This window comes from Delphinapterus leucas, chromosome 7 (genome assembly GCF_059928025.1).
Source record: "Delphinapterus leucas isolate spDelLeu-1000000601 "Yukka" chromosome 7, BTC_Dleu_Yukka2, whole genome shotgun sequence".
In the NCBI taxonomy this organism is placed as follows: Eukaryota; Metazoa; Chordata; class Mammalia; order Artiodactyla; family Monodontidae; genus Delphinapterus; species Delphinapterus leucas.
The window spans coordinates 48,084,289-48,099,520 of NC_143135.1; positions in this window are offsets into that span (position 1 = coordinate 48,084,289).

The following is a 15,232-nucleotide window of genomic DNA, read 5'->3' on the forward strand; positions in this document are numbered from 1 at the left end:
TGCATTAAAGCCACATTTGTAAACAGCCTTGAAAAGCAGTAGAGAGGAAAAAAATATCTTCCCAAATGGAAAAATTGCAAATGTTGCTCCTAGTCATTGGCTTTGTATGATAAGAGAAGTAGCATAAGGTGAGAATATGTACAAATTCCTAGGAAGTTGCCAATAAGAAATTAGAAGCTTTTGGGTAGAGCATGTGCATGGACATACAGCAGTAGGCACCAAGTGTGAAGAACTTTATATCACACGTGCCCACCAGAAAACACCCACCACTGAAGGGACACTGAACAACCAGGTTGGAAGAATGACTTAACCAGTTCATATTATCTGTTCTTCCTCATCAACCCTCCAAGAACTGGCATGATAGGCACATAAATGAAATGGTAAGGACAGTAGATACATAGGCTATGCATGGATGCAATAACAGGAACCAATGCTAATCTAGCTAACGCTGCCTCTCAATGTCCAACTTCCAACAACAGAGACCTATGCTGAACCACCAATATGTCATTATTCTCAAAAAGTCCAAATAGATGCTTGTTTGCAAGTCAATTTCATTTTACTCCTTCCATCCTGCAAGGTCCAACACTTCGTCAACATGGGGATTGATACCTATTCTGGGTGTGCGTTTGCCTTTCCTGTATGCAGAGCCTTGATTAGCACCACTATCTGGAGATGTACAAAATGCCTGATCCACAGGTATGGTACCCGGACAGTTGAGGATAAGGGAAAGCTAGAATTCATGGTTACACCCCCAAGACCAAAGGAAGCAATATAGGCTATAGTTCACTTCTAACCTTCCTCTTCTAAGTTTCTTCTCAGGAAGAGAGGCCCATGGACAACAAGGAGGAATTGCCCTCCAAACATGTTTGGAAGGTAAATCTATATGGCATAAGAACTAGATTCTGCTGGTCATGAAGATGCACCACTTAGATCTCATTCAATAAAAACTTCTGTGAGTAGAGGTAACTGAGAGCCTCCACTGCCCACCTGTTTGGATCTATCAGGGCATTCACACTGAGGCCACACCTTCCCCAGGCTGCCCTCAATGACTCAGCATGGAAAAGCCCAATCTTACTCATCATGGAGTTCCTTTAACTAGCAATCATTTCTCAGGATTCCCTATAGGCCTGGCCAGGATTTGTTCTAAACTCACTGTGGTCTGAGACTCTTTTTACCAAACCCTTCTTTCCCTCTCTCCTTTCTCAGGTGTCAGACCAGCATTGTGGTCTGAAGGATTCCCTTGCTTTCATTGCTTTCTCCTCTTATACCTTTCACAGGCATTTCATCCAATAAATCTCTTACATGTCTAATCCCATCTTGGCATCTGCTTCTTGAAGGACCAAACTGACATTAAAACCCCCTCACACTTGTATTTACTTAAATTATTTTGGAAATCTTTCATTACCAACACATATGAGCTGCTTCATTCTGTTCACTGATTTCATTGATGCACAATATTTTATTTAACCAGATGCTGATGGTCATTTAGGCTTATCTCCTAATTTGACTATTACAAAAATAAAAATGCTGCAATGATGAATATATCTGAAGAATAGTTTTCATTTAAGTTGTAGAAATTGTTGAATCATATAATAAGTAATTTTTGGGATTTCCCTGGTGGCACAGTGGTTAAGAATCCACCTTCCAATGCAGGGGACATGGGTTCGAGCCCTGGTCAGAGAAGACCTCACATGCCGCGAACCAACTAAGCCCGCGTGCCACAACTACTGAAACCTGCACAGCACCTAGAGCCCGTGCTCCGCAACAGGAGAAGCCACCGCAAAGATAGACCCGTGCACCACAACGAAGAGTAGACCCCGCTTGCCGCAACTAGAGAAAGCCCATGCACAGCAACAAAGACCCACAGCCGCCAAAAATAAATAAATTAAACAAAAAAGTAATTTTTAATTTTCATAGATACTGCAGTATCTAACACATCATTTGTCTTTGTTTTCACACGCTCACCAACCCCTTTGAATCATCAAGTTTTTTAAAAATAGTATCTCACATTTTTAAATTTCCTGTTATTTCATTGTTAGTAACTTTAGGATCCTTTCACTTATTTACAAGCTATTGATACTTTGTTATTCTTTCTGCTTACTGTTGTTGTCATTTGCTTCTTTCTCTCGAGTCATTCTTTTTTTTTTTTTTTTTTTGTGGTACGCGGGCCTCTCACTGTTGTGGCCTCTCCCATTGCGGAGCACAGGCTCCAGACGCGCAGGCTCAGAGGCCATGGCTCATGGGCCCAGCCGCTCCGCGGCATGTGGGATCTTCCCGGACTGGGGCACGAACCCATGTCCCCAACATCGGCAGGCGGATTCTCAACCACTGCGCCACCAGGGAAGCTCGAGTTGTTCATTTTTTTGATTATTTATTTGTAAGACCTTTCATGTGTTAAGTAAATTCGTGCTCTTTCTCACATAGGGGTTGCAAATATTTTACAGTTGACACCTTTCTTTTGACTTTGTATAATGCATTTCTTAACTTACAGAAATGAGTTTTATGTAGTCACAGGTACATATCTTTTCCTTTCTGGTATATGGTTGTTTCTTGCTTGGAATGGCATTCTCCATATCAATAATAATAACAACACCAACAAGAATAATAATAAAACATTTCATTTTCTTCTAGTATATTTATCAATTTTTGGACTTTTTTGAAATTGTACTTTTAAAAATTTTTTTTTATTTTTTAGCTGCATTGGGTCTTCATTGCTGCGCGTGGGCTTTCTCTAGTTGCAGTGAGCGGGGTCTACTCTTTGTTGTGGTGCACTGGCTTCTCCTTGCAGTGGCTTCTCTTGTTGCAGAGCACTGGTTCTAGGCACGCAGGCTTCAGTAGTTGTAGCTCACGGGCTCTAGAGCGCAGGCTCAGTAGTTGTGGCACACAGGCTTAGTTGCTCCACGGCATGTGGGATCTTCCCAGACCAGGGCTTGAACCCATGTCCCCTGCACTGACAGGAGGACCCGTGTCCACTGCGCCACCAGGGAAGTCCTGAAATTGTACTTTACTGTAAGTTATTTTGTTAAAATAAATAAGGTAGAGGGTCAATATTATTTTCTTATGGCCATGTAGTTTTTGAATAATCCAATTTTTGTCACTCGTTTTAAATAAAATTTTAATCATAAACATAGTCAATATGACTCCTTTTATGGACTTTCGAGTATTAGTACCAAACCCTTTTTAAATATGAAGTTTCCTTTATTTGTGAATATCTTGCAAGAATAGTACAAGCTTATATCTTCTATCTTCTAATTTCCTTGACTGCTCATTCATGTATTTCTCTGAATATATCAACTTGACTAATTCCAAACATAAATGTTACATATTTATTGAGATTGACTTAAATGTATACTTAAATTTAAGAACAATATATACTTAAATTTAAGAACAATATATTCCTTTGCAGCAAAAAAGCTTCCTCAGAAAAATGTATCTCATTTATTCAGTATTTTATGTACCAGCCAAAGGCTTTAGATATTTCTCCGGAACAGCAGTATGTACATTTCTCATTATATCTAGTCCAAATTGTTATCTCTTTTCAGTTACCATTGCATACGAAATCAACTTTTCTATTATATTTACTGACCACATATTTTTTACATATAAAAAATCATTTATAATTGATATTGATAAAAGCTCTAAAACATTGATTTTTAAATATTAATCTTATACCAAATAATGGAATAATTTTATTATACTTATTCTCTGGTTCTCAATTGATTACATTGGTTTTCCAGGTTTGTTATTTTATCATTTGCAAACAAGCAGGCACCCACTTTCTCAATTTGTATTAAGTTTTTTTGTTCCTATCATGTCTCATTAATTTGCTTAGATATAACAATGTTAAGTAAAGTGGATGTAGTATCATAGTAAAATGGTATCTTTGTTTTCTTAGCCTTAGTGAAAATACTTTTGGCTTTTCACCATTAAAGATGACATGGGTTTCTTATTTGAGATATGTATTTTTACCATTCTATAGAAGTATCTACCTATGCCTACATTATTAAGAATTTTACTCATAAATGGATATGTATTTTTATTATATGCATTTTCTGTATCCACAGAAAAGATAATATTTCCTAATAGTGAACAAGCCATACTTCGCACTTGTGTATTTTATTTTGTAATGTTTGTGTATTCTATTTGCTAACTGGAATTAGAATGTTGACAAAATTATTTATAAGTGAGATTAATATGTACATTTATTTTGAATATTTTTGTCAGTTTGTAGTAGTAATAGTAATAATAATAATAGCAACAACACAGTAGCACATATCTCTTACACACTTACTCTATACCAAACATTCAAAGAGTTTTAGGTGTATTAACTCACTTATACCTTACAACAACAACATGTAAGCACTATTTTTATCCCCTTTTTAATAGAAAGAAACTGATGCAAAGGAGGTTAAATAACTCGACTAACATCATACTGCTAGTAAATGATGATGCCAGAATTTGAATACAGGTGGCCTGATTCCATAGCTGTCACTTTTAATCACAACAGAATCTGTAAAATAATTTAGAGGATTTCCTTCTCTCTTTAAGTCTGGGAATTGTTCTTATGTCATTGGCATTACTTTTCTTTGAAGTCTAATGGAATTCCCTTTTTAACTATCTGGGCCTAATTCATTTATCTCATTCCACTCTGTAAGGAAAGAGAGAACGACATAGACAATGTTTTGACACCTTTCTCAATTATTTTCATGACAATTATTTTACTTAGTTTTCTATTCCTTTAATGTAGATGGCTCAAACAAATAGTGCATTTCAAACAAAATTTCCCGTGGACTAAAAAGGCTGAGAAACTTCTAGGCAATGTAAAGTACATGGCCTCTAACTGACAGCAATATATATATATACATGAAACCTGATACACATATATGTAGAGATATAGGTAAATTATACAGATAGATATAGATATAGACATGTGAAACTTAGCATATGTGAAAAAGGAAGTTTGTTTTTAAGTAAATTTTTCCAACAATACCTGAAAAATCCCTAAGACCACAGAGAGCTGGATCAGGGAACTGTAGTGCTCATGATATGCTCAGGGTGAAAGTTAAAGAGCTACAGAAAAGCTGAACCAGTCCCAGGAATCAGAGCTGTGGCCTTCCAGTCTAGGATAAAGCCACAAGAAAAATTCTCTCACTAAAGAGAATAAGAGAGTCATATGAAAAATTCCAAAGGCAGCATCAGGGACTGACACAGAAACAGACTGATGCTCTCAAATAACCTCCAGCCTTTGCAACGGCCATGGATTCCTCACACAGAGAATCTAAGTACCTGGGTAACCAGTAGAGCAGCCCATCTGATGAGTATACTTGCCTTCTCATAATTAGCCTCTGCAACTACTACTAGGAGAATCATAATTTTCACATTCACTGGGGAAATTCATGCCATCTACTGGTACAGGCCAATCCAACTGAAAACCACTAAAACAGCTGAAGAAGAAGGTAATGTCAGCATCATGGTAGCATGAGACACTCCCTCTGTCTCTTCCCTTCAATCTACAACCAGTAAAATATTCATTAACTCAACAAAGTTTCCTCTGCTTAACACACTAGGATGCCAGAGTTCCACACATCCGTACATCTAAATGTGGGTGAACTAGAAAACATAGAGGAGGCAGACCAGGTTAACAGTGGAGGTAGTGCCTATAATCCTGGACCCCCAGATACAACAATTGAGCCCACAGCCCCAGAGAACCCAGTAGCAAGAGGGGAGTAGTGCACATGACTCCAGCTTCCCAGGTACGATGCCTACAGCCACAGGGAACTGGGCAGCAGCAACAGTAGAGCCTGACACCCTGTCTCTCCAGCAGTGGAAGTATCCATGACTCTGCACCACTCCCCCACCTGCAGTAGTGGTACCCACAAACCTGACAACCGTGGACATGGCAGAGGCACCCACAACCCCAGCTTCTCCCCACCTTTCCTTATTATAACAGAGCCTATGAACCAGATGACTCCAGGTAAAACAGAGGTAACTGCCATCTGAGTGTCCCGTGTGGCAACACCATTGATAACAGCAGCACTGGCAGCAGCAAGTCACTGGCAACCCTGGAGGCACAAACAACAACAACAATGGCACAGGACAAAATCTCTGACAGAGATAGAGGGTGGAAAGTGTAGACACTCATATTTAACCAGGGGTAATTCAGGTAAAAGAAACCAAAAACCTCTGCTATAGTGCCACCTACTGAAAAACAAAAGGAAGTGCTCTAATTATTCATCTGTTGAGTCATTAGAATCAAGTGAAAAAAGCTCTGCCTAAAGAAAGGTATTCACTACTTCAAATGCACCAGCAGATAAACAGCTTATCAAGCACCATGAAAAACCATGGTAACATGGTATAACAAAAAGAACATGACAATTCTTCAGAAACCAAACTTAAAGACACAAAATAATGTGTTCTAACTGACAGAGAACTCAAAATAGCTGTCATAAAGAAACTCAATGAGCTACAAGAAAACTCAGAAAGGCAGTTCAATGAACTCAGGAATAAAATTAATGAACAGAGGAATAATTTACCAAAGAGACTAAAAATCTACAAAACAACCAAACAGAAATCCTGGAACTGAAGGACTCAAGAAATGAGACAACATACTACAAAGCATTAGAACAGACTGTATTGAAGAGAGAACTAGCAAGCTCAAAGACAGAAATCTAGAAATGATACAGGTAGAAGAGGAAAGAGAACTAAATTTTTCAAAATGAAGAAATTCTACATGAACTATCCAACTCTATTAGGAAAGGCAACATAAGTATAACGGTATCCCCTAGGAAAAGAGAGGGAAACGAGTGCATTTAAAGAAATAATAACTGAGAAGTTGTCAAATCTGGGGAAGGAACTGGATGTATGAATCCATGAAGCTAAGAGAACACCTAATTACTGCAATGCAAAAAGACCTTCTCAAAAACATATTAAACTGTCAAAAGTCAATAACAAAGAAACAATTTTTAAGGTAGCTTGGGAATAAAGAACTTATATAGAACAACCAGAAAACAAAAGATAAAATGGTAGTACTAAGTTCTCATTCATCAATAATCACCCTAAATATAAATGGGTTAAATCACCGATCAAAAGACACAGAGTAGCTGGATGAATTAAAATCCAAGACCCAGCTATATGTTGCCTCCAAAAGACTCACTTCAGCTCTAAAAATAAACATAGGTTCAAAATAAAGGGCTGGAGGAAGATACTCCAAGCAAATGGCCCGCCCCTCAAGCCAAGGTCTCCTCTGCTGGCACAGACTCCAGGGTCCTGAGCGCTGCCACCACCAAAGCCTCCTTTGACCACACACAGGGCCTGCATGCACTGCGCACACCAAAGCCTCCTCCAGAATCAGCCCTGGGTGCCCCAGCCTGAGACAGCAAGATGCCAATGCGGGCGGGGGCTGAGTTCTAAAAGGTGGGGTTAGGATAGTGGACCCAGGGAGAGGACCGCTGTTGGCTATGCGGAGACAACCTAAGGGGACAGGAGTGAGGGGCTCCATGGCTGGGAATGCTCCAAGAGGAAGTGTAGTCTGCCTTGGAAACGAGGCATGACTGTTGAGTGGCACCCAAGGGGCGGGGCTGCCATCGCAAACCCCCTCCCCGCCCGATGACCCCTGCCTCCCCAGGCACTGGAACTCCCACCAGAGCGAGCATGTCCCAGTCTGTTGCATCTTCCTGCCGGTATCTGCCATCACAGGAACTTCACGCATGCCCCAGTTGTGTCCACCTTATCCCTCCTGGGCCTGAATGATTAAGTGTCCCAATCAGCAGCTGCTTTTTCCCCCTCTCACCTTGGTGGGGAACAGACTACTGAGGGGAGCCTGCATGCAGAACTGGGGCCAAAACCAAAGCTGAGCCCCAGGGGCTATGTGACTAAGGCAGAGGTATGCAAATCTCTCTGTGAAGCTGCACAAGCTGCAGAATAAATCCTCATGATCCTCTTGGTAAACCCTGCATCTGCAGAATATCGGAATGGATAAGAACTCCCACAACTGAGACTGGTCTAACTTTGTAAGCTGTGGACTTTGGAGAAAGTGCACATGAGAGCTGGGCCAGGTCAGAGTCTGAGCTGCTCCCACAGTGATCACAGTGGATCCAGAGACCTACCTAGAGGTATTGGAAGGCCTTCTGGGGAGGTGGGGTTTGGATGTGGCTGACTGGGGTGGGGGGGCAAGGACACTGACAGTCCTCAGGAAAATATAATAATTCTTATTTTTTTGTTTTGTTTTCTCTTTTTGTTTCATTTTGTTCTCTTGTCTGCTGTTTTATTTCTTAGTTATTTTTCTTTTCTTTTTTCAATTTTTTAATATATATATTATATATTTTTTATTTTTCTATTATGACTTGACTTTTCTGCTGTTTTCTGTTTTTTTTCTTGTTTTTGGTTTTGTTCTTGGGGGTTTTATTTTGGATGGATTTTGTGTGTTTGTTTTGCATTTTATTTTTTAGTTTGCTTTCTGTTTTTGTTCTCTTTTTTGTTTTTCATTTTTGTTAGTTTTGTTTTTATTGTTTGTTTTTGTTTTGGGGTTGTTTTCTTTGTTATATTGTTCTCTTGATTTTCTTTTTCTTTTTCTTTTTTTCTTTTCTTTGATTGGTTTTGTTTTTATCATTTGATTTCAGTTTTCTTTGTCTGTTTTCTTTACTTTTCTTCTTTTTTCTTTTTTTGCCAAACCATGCAACTTGCAGGGTCTTGGTTCCCAGGCCAGGGGTTGGGCCTGAGACTCTGAGGTAAGGGAACTGAGACCAAGACACTGGAATACCAGAGAATTTCCAGCCCCAGGGAATATTAATCAACAGGAGCTCTCCCTGAGGTCTCCATCTCGACATCAAGACCTGGCTCCACTAAACTGCTTGCAGGCTCCAGGGCTGGATACCCCATGACAAACAACCAGCAAGACAGGAACACACAACCCATCAACAGAAAGGCTGCCTAAAGTCATACTAAGCTCACAGACACCCCAAAACACATCACCTGAAACAGCCCTTGCGATCAGAGGGACAAGATTCAGATCTACCCACCACAGTGCAGGCACCAGTCCCTCCCACCAGGAAGCCTACACAAGCCCCTGGACCAACCTCACTCACTAGGGGGCAGACACCAGAAGCAATGGGAACTACGATCCTGCAGCCTGTGAAAAGGAGACCACAGACACAGTAAGCTACACAAAACAGGAAGATAGAGAAATATGCACCGATGAAGGAGCAAGGTAAAAATCCACAAGACCAAAAAAATGAAGAGGAAATAGGTAATTTACCTGAAAAAGAATTCAGAGTAATGATAAGATGATCCAAGATCTCAGAAATACAACAGAGGAACAGATGAAAAAGATATAAGAAATGTTTAACAAGGACCTATAAGAACTAAAGAAAAAAGAGTGATGAAAAACACAATAACTGAAATTAAAAATACACTAGAAGGAATCAATAGCAGAATAACTGAGGCAGAAGAACGGATAAGTGAACTGGAAGATAGAATGGTGAAAATAACTGTTGCAGAGCAGAATAAAGAAAAAAGATTGAAAAGAAATGAGGAAATTCTCACAGACATCTGGGACAACATTAAATGCACCAACATTCGTACTACAGGGGTCGCAGGAGAAGAAGAGAAAGAGAAAGGCTCTGAGAAAATATTTGAAGAGATTATAGTTGAAAACTTCCCTAACATAGGAAAGGAAATAGTCACCAAGTACAGGAAGCACAGGGAGTCCCATACAGGTTAAATACAAGGAGAAACACACCAAGACACATATTAATCAAACTAACAAAAATTAAATATAGGGCTTCCCTGGTGGCGCGGTGGTTGAGAGTCCACCTGCCGATGCAGGGGACATGGGTTCGTGCCCCAGTCTGGGAAGATCCCACATGCCGTGGAGTGGCTGGGCCCATGAGCCATGGCCGCTGAGCCTGTGCATCCAAAGCCTGTGCTCCGCAACGGGAGAGGCCACAACAGTGAGAGGCCCGCATACCGCAACGACAACAAAAAAAATTAAATACAAAGAAAAAATCTTAAAAGCAGCAAGGGAAAAGCAACAAAGAACATAAAAGGGAATCCCTATAAGGTTATCAGCTGACTTTTCAGCAGAAACTCTGCAGGCCAGAAGGGAGTGGCAAGACCTATTTAAAGTGATGAAAGGGAAAAACCTACAACCAAGATTACTCTACCCAGCAAGGGACTCACTCAGATCCAATGGAGAAATTAAAAGCATTACAGACCGGCAAAAGCTAACAGAATTCAACACCACCAAACCAGTTTTGCAATAAATGCTAAAGGAACTTCTCTAGGCAAGAAATACAAGAGAAGAAAAAGACCTACAAAAACAAACCCAAAACAATTAAGAAAATGGTAAAAGAAACATACATATCGATAATTACCTTAAATGTAAATGGAGGAAATGCTCCAAACAAAAGACACAGACTGGCTGAATGGATACAGTAAGACACATATATATACTGTCTACAAAAGACCAACTTTAGACCTAGGGACACATACAGACTGAAAGTGAGGGGATGGAAAAAGATATTCCATGCAAATGGAAATCAAAAGAAAGCTGGAGTAGCAATACTCATATCAGACAAAATAGACTTTAAAAATACAGATTATTACAAGAAATAAGGAGGGACACTATATAATACTCAGGGGAACAATCCAAGAAGAAGATATAACAATTGTAAATATTTACACACCCAACATAGCACCTCAATACATAAGGCAAATTCTAACAGCCATAAAAGGGGAAATCGACAGTAACTCAATAATAGTGGGGGAATTTAACACCTCATTTACACCAATGGAAAGATCATCCAACAGAAAATTAATAAGGAAACACAAGCCTTAAATGACACATTAGACCAGATAGACTTAATTGATATTTATACGACATTCCATCTGAAAGCAGCAGAATACACTTTCTTCTCGGGTGTACATGGAACATTCTCCAGGATACATCACATCTTGGGTCATAAATCAAGCCTCAGTAAATTTAAGAAAATTGAAATCGTATCAAGCATCTTCTCTGACCACAACGCTATGAGAGTAGAAATCAATTACAGGAAAAAAAACTGTAAATAACACAAACACATGGAGGCTAAACAACATGCTACTAAATAATCAATGGATCACTGGAGAAATCAGTGAGGAAATAAAAATTACCTAGAAACAAATGACAAAGAAACACAATGATACAAAACCTATGGGATGCAGCAAAAGCAGTTTTAAGAAGGAATTTTATAGCAATACAATCCCACCTCAAGAAACAAGAAAAATCTCAAATAAACAACCTAAACTTACATCTAAAGTAGTAAGAGAAAGAGAACAAACAAAACTCAAAGTAAGTAGAAGAAAACAAATCACAAAGGTCAGAGCAAAAATAAATGAAATAGCAATGAAGAAAATAGGGACTTCTCTGGTGGCACAGTGGTTAAGAATCCGCCTGCCAATGCAGTGGACATGGGTTCAATCCCCGGTCCAGGAAGATCCCACATGCCATGGAGCAACTAAGCCCACGCACCACAACTACTGAGCCTGCACTCTAGAGCTCGCAAGCCGCAACTACTGAGCCCGTGTGCCTAGAGCCCATGCTCTGCAACAAGAGAAGCCACCACAATGAGAAGCCCACGTACCGCAATGAAGAGTAGCCCCCGCTCGCCGCAACTAGAGAAAGCCCGTGCACAGCAACAAAGACCCAATGCAGCCAAAAATAAATAATGAATGAATGAATTTTTAAAAGAAAGAAATGAAGAAAACAATAGCAAAGATCAATGAAACTAAAAGCTGGTTCTTTTAGAAGATAAACAAAACTGATAAACATTTAGCCAGACTCATCAAGAAAAAAAGGGAGAAGGCTCAAAACAATAAACTTAGAAACGAAAAAGGACAAGTTAAAACTGACACCACAGAAATACATAGGATCATAAGAGACTACTACAAGCAACTATATACCAAAGAATGAACAATGAGGAAGAAATGGACAAATTCTTAGAAAAATACAGTCTTCCAAGACTGAACCAGGAACAAACAGAAAATATGAACAGACCAATCATAAGTAATGAAATTGAAACTGTGATTAAAAATCTTCCAACAGGGACTTCCCTGGTTCTCTATGTTCCAGGGATTTTGTTGCTGTTGATTTTTCTGGGTTTTCTACAGACAGTAATGTCCCCTGCAAATAGTTTTATTTCTTCCTTCCCAATCTATATATGTTTAATTTCATTTTCTTATCTTAATTCATTAGCTAGAAGATGCTTAACAGGAGTGGTGATAGGGGACATCCTTGACTGTTCTGGAATTTAGGGGGAAAGCTCCTAGTGTCTCACCATTAAGATTTTTGTAGGCATGCTTTATCAATCTGAGGAAGTTCCCCTCTATTTCTAGTTTGCCAGGAGTTTTGATAATGAATGAATGTTAGATTTCATCAAACACTTTTTCTCCACCTATTTATTGGACCATGCTATTTCTCTTCTTTAGCTTGTTGATGTGATGTATTACATTAAGTGATGTTCAGATTCTGAACCAGCCTTGCATACCTGAGATAAATCCCAACTGGCTGTGGTGTATAATTCCTTTTATACACTGTTGGATTTTTTTCATATGTGCATGAGAAATATTAGCTATCAGTTTTTGATCTGACTTGTCCGGTTTTGGTATTTGGGTAACACTAACCACATCAAATGAGTCAAGAAGTACTCCCTCTGCTTCTATTCTCTGAAAGATACAACTAATCCAAATTCATTTTTTTTCTATCCAAATTGGTTTTGCTATTAATAGTAAAGTCTATTTACATATGGCTTGCGAACCGTATAGACACAAAAATTATAAAAATAAACCATTACATATTTAAAGACAAATGCAAAGTTTTCACATTAGGTCATTAAAGATTTTGTATTTTTTTTACACTGTAAGTTATTATAAACTAGATATGTTAAGCAAAACAAAAAAACATGATGCAAACCAGCAAATATTATATGCCATCATTTGTTTTTAAAATAAGAGATATAGACAGATGCCCTTAGATATGCATAGAATACCTCTGGAAGAATGCTTAAACTGCTATCAATGGCTGCCTAAGGGACTGGATAAGGGATGGTAAGGAAACTCACTTTTCATTAAATAGTCTTTGGTACAATTTTTAAAAATTAGAATACTATTAATGTACAAATTTGTTTAAAAGTTTTGATTAGTAAATATACTTAAGACTAAACCCCTTAATACATGGATTTAACATAAAATTACTTTGTTATATGACACAAAGAAATGATTTTTTAAATTTTGGGAAATATTTTCATAAAAGGTGTTTACAAAATTGAAAAAGGAGTGAAAAATGCTGATGCAGTATATTACAGTGATATTTTAAGGAAGAATTTCATTTTTAAGTATGAACTATTTCAGGGACTATATGAAAGCTATCAGCTGCCTACAGTGGCCAAGGTTAGCCTTACTTTCTTTCCTAAGAAAAAAGACTTGTGTGAGTATTTAGGAAGCTTGAAATTGTCACTTGAAGAAAAAAACTGAAATCCCTTACAGTGAGTTTTAGGCCTACATGATAGAGAAATCAAGATTCATTTAAAGTCAGCCGTTAATATGCTGCTCATCTACATGCTATTCAGGAAAAGAATAATACGCTTACATACAAGAACTGCTGCCTTAGGAAAAATGACTACCAGAGATGATATTATTCCTAGTATTTTGAGGACCTTTTAACATTCCTGGAGCTGACTATTTGGAAATGTGCTTGTTCCAAAGTGCGGAAGTACAAAGACATTGGCATCATATAAATCAGTTTTATTTGCTATTCCATGTGTCAGAATTGATGAGTATACTAGAGAAAGCAGGTCACCTCTTATGGTTTCTGAAATGGCTTAACAAAATGTGTAAGACTGGGGAAAAATAGGTGATCCAGCTTTCTCCTTTTGGATTTAGGCTACATACTGGTAGAGGAAGAGGGAGCATGACACTAGTAGTTGGGAGAGTGGGAAAAACGTAATCAGTATATAGGCTGTATACCCATCCCAGAAAGCACATGAATAACAGATCATGCTACTCAGAACAGTTAACGTCTGGGCCATCACCTTTATGATACAAGTGAGAAGCCAGGCTAGAGAAACACAATCCTCAGTTACGCTTTAGTCATGTTTTCCAAGGCAACACAAACCCACTTATTTATTTATTTATTTATTTTTTTGGCTGTGTCGGGTCTTCATTTCTGTGCGAGGGCTTTCTCTAGTTGCGGCGAGTGGGGGCCACTCTTCATTGCGGTGTGCGGGCCTCTCACTGTCGTGGCCTCTCCTGTTGCAGAGCACAGGCTCCAGACACGCAGGCTCAGTAGTTATGGCTCACGGGCCCAGCTGCTCCATTGCATGTGGGATCTTCCCAGACCAGGGCTCAAACCTGTGTCCCCTGCACTGGCAGGCAGATTCTCAACCACTGCGCCACCAGGGAAGCCCCACAAACCCACTTTTAAAGAGCATTATAGTGCTTCATGGGTAGTGCAAGTACCTTGTAATAAGACAATATGAATTCTGATCTTCTGTCCCTTATATCACTGCTACCAATTCATTTCACTTTCAATAAGCATTCATAACCTATACTTAAAAAAGATGTATACATAAGCATACATAATTAAATATATTCTTGCTATTTCTTTTAACATCTTTATTGGAGTATAATTGCTTTACAATGTTGTGTTCGTTTCTGCTGTATAAAAAAGTGAATCAGCTATACGTACACATATATCCCCATATCCCCTCCCTTCTGCGACTGCCTCCCACCCTCCCTATCCCACCCCTCTAGGTGGTCACAAAGCACCGAGCTGATCTCCCCATGCGATGCAGCTGCTTCCCACTAGCTATCTATTTTACATTTGGTAGTGTATATATGTCAATGCCACTCTCTCACATCGTCCCATCTTACCCTTCCCCCTCCCCATGTCCTCAAGTCCATTCTCTATGTCTGCTTTTTTTTTTTTTGCTGTACCCGGGACTCTCACTGTTGTGGCCCCTCCCGCTGCAGAGCACAGGCTCTGGACGTGCAGGCCCAGCGGCCACGGCCCATGGGCCCAGCCGCTCCGCGGCAAGCAGGACCCTCCCAGACCGGGGCATGAACCCGCGTCCCCTGCATCAGCAGGAGGACTCTCAACCACTGCGCCACCAGGGAAGCCCCCTTCCTTCTTTATTTTGAACAAATTTATCTATTAGGTCAGTTAAGACTAAATAAAAATAAGTTGTGTTTTTTTTGTTTT